A 2,500-nucleotide genomic window follows, 5' to 3' on the forward strand; every position below is an offset into this window, starting at 1 on the left:
GAGAAGGAGACCCCATCCCGGAGACGAGAACCGAAAGGAGCACGGTGGTGACGGCCCGCGGGGCACCGCCGGGCGGCGCGAGACGGCCTCGGTGGGGAGAGAGAAGCGAGACGGCGCTCTTACGCCCGAGACGACGACAGAGAGGCGGGGGAAGGAGGAGGGGGTGACCCCCGTCCCCGGCGCTCGCGCCTCACGCGCGCACGGCAGCACGGCACGGTACCCGCGCGGTACCCACCCGCAGACAGCCGCCCGCACGGGGGGAGCCCGGGGGCGAGGCCCGCGCCTCGCCTCCCTTCTTCTCTGCCTCGGCCCTTCGCACGGCGTTTTCACGCCGTCTCTCTTTCTCCCCGGCCGCCACCGCCACACCCTGGCGGGGCCCCGGCAAGGACGAGCTCCACCCCAGCGGCTCGCTCCGGGAGCGGGAAGCTACGGAGCGCTCCCCGAGTCTGCATTTAGGGGGACGAAGGCCCTTTCTGCGCGGCACGCGACGGACCGCGACGACGCCGACGACCGGGCCCCGCAGGGAAAGGCCCCGAGAAACCGCCGAGGAAAACGCTTCCCTCGCCGGCCCCCGCCGCCTCCCCTCCGGGCACCGGCCAGACGCCGCCGCCGCCGCCGCCGCCGGCCGCGGACGACGGGCCTGCGAGGCGACCCCAGCCGCGCCGCCGGGGTGGCCCCCGGACGGCGATTGATCGTCAAGCGACGCTCAGACAGGCGTAGCCCCGGGAGGAACCCGGGGCCGCAAGTGCGTTCGAAGTGTCGATGATCAATGTGTCCTGCAATTCACATTAATTCTCGCAGCTAGCTGCGTTCTTCATCGACGCACGAGCCGAGTGATCCACCGCTAAGAGTTGTCTGGCTTTCGGCACCGACTCCGCACGCGCGGAGGGGCCGGGACCGCTCACGTCAAGCAGACCCTGTGTCTCTTTCGGCAAGGACGCGCGCTGGCGCGCGCGCCTCGCTTCGACCGTACGAGCACACAACGAACGGAGGAGGAGGGAAAAAAAAAAGGAGAAAACCCACGGAACGCTCCGAAGGCCGTCAAAGGCGGGGGAGCCCGCGCTCCCGACCGCCTCCCCCCGTGCAAGGGGAGACGCCGCCCCGGCATGCCGTCCTTCGGAGGCGGCCCAGGCGCCCGGGCTCGGCCCGGCCTCCGCACAGAGGGCTGGCGTGGCGCGCGCGCGCCAGACCGCAGGGGCCATCAGATCCCGCCCGGCCTCGATCGCGAGACGACACACGCCCACGGCCGGCGGGGGGGTAACGGCCACCAGGCCCCGCTCACGCTCGCTCCCTTCGCCGCTCCACAGACTCGCAGAGCGCCGCCGCGTCACCGCGCAGCCGGCGCTCCCCAGCGACCCGCAACGCCCAAGACGCACGCGGCGACACCGCTCCACCGGCGCCCCCCCGCGGGACCGCTCCCGCCGGGAAGGCAAAGTGCCTGGCAAGCCGGGCTCCGCCGCCGGCACCGGAGGCGGGCGCCGCCGGGAACCGAGTCGGCATCGCGAGCACCCGAGGCCTGCCGGACGGCAAGACCCACCGCCACCGCGACCGCCCTCCCGGAACCGCCGCCGCCGCTTCGCACCTTCGGAGCCCCTTCTGCGGGCACGCGCCCGGCAGAAGGCGTACGGGGCTGAGCCGGGGAGCAACGCCCGCTCTCCTCGTTTCCACGCGGAGACCGGGCAGGGAAGCGCCCCCGCGGCCGCCCGCACCCCTTCGGCCCCACACGCGGCCGGGAAGGGCGACGGGGAAGCGACGGGCAGGGCCCGGGACGGGACCGCCGGCGGCGACAGCGGGCACCTTCCGGCCGACCGTCCCCCAGGGGGACACTCGCCGAGCGGCGACGCCACCGCCCGGCCCGGGGTCACCCGCACTCGCCGGCCTCCAGCGACGGAGGGACCGCCGAGCACTCAACCTGGGCGGGCAAGGCGGTCGAGCGGGGACGGCCGGCGACCGGCGCCACCGGTGCGTCCAAGGAGAGAAGGCCGTCGAGGGGAGAGGCGCGGCAGCGCCAGGCGCGGCGCCACACGCGAGCCTGTGGCGGCGGCCAAAGGAGAGCGCAAGCGGGCCCCGGCAGCCGCACGGCCCCGCAGCCGCGGAAGGGCGGAGAGCACGCGCCCTCCGCCACCGTCGCCCGCTTCGAAGCGAGCGGGCCGGCCCCCGCGGCCGACCGCGCCAACACGGTCCCTCTGCCGAGACCGGGCCGCAGAGAGGGGGGGGCAGGGCGCCCCTCCCCGGCACGGCTGCCCGCGCGCGCACGCGGCGGAGCCACGACGACGACGAGCACGGCCGGCCGCGACGGTCACCACCGCAGGGGGGATCGGCGGGAGACGCTCCCTACCCCCTCGCGGATGGCACCGCGCCGCCGCCCGGCACCCGCCGTCGCCGCCGCCCGCCGCCTACGGCGGGGCGCACCGAGCCGCCCGAGTCTTTAAACCTCCGCCCGGCTCCGCGGCCCTACAGCCCCCAGCGTTTGACGACGCCGAGAGGCTCCGAGGCCGCC

General features: G+C 75.7%; 1 non-coding gene across 1 annotated transcript; it reads right to left on the reverse strand.

Moving 5' to 3' along the window:
• Positions 1-700: 700 nt before the first annotated feature.
• On the reverse strand, positions 701-853 carry LOC138102128 (5.8S ribosomal RNA). Its single transcript, XR_011147321.1, has one exon. It is a non-coding gene; the product is annotated as a 5.8S ribosomal RNA (ribosomal RNA).
• Between the last annotated feature and the right edge of the window lie 1,647 nt (positions 854-2,500).

The sequence above is a fragment of the Aphelocoma coerulescens genome, unplaced genomic scaffold (genome assembly GCF_041296385.1).
Source record: "Aphelocoma coerulescens isolate FSJ_1873_10779 unplaced genomic scaffold, UR_Acoe_1.0 HiC_scaffold_622, whole genome shotgun sequence".
Taxonomy (NCBI): Eukaryota; Metazoa; Chordata; class Aves; order Passeriformes; family Corvidae; genus Aphelocoma; species Aphelocoma coerulescens.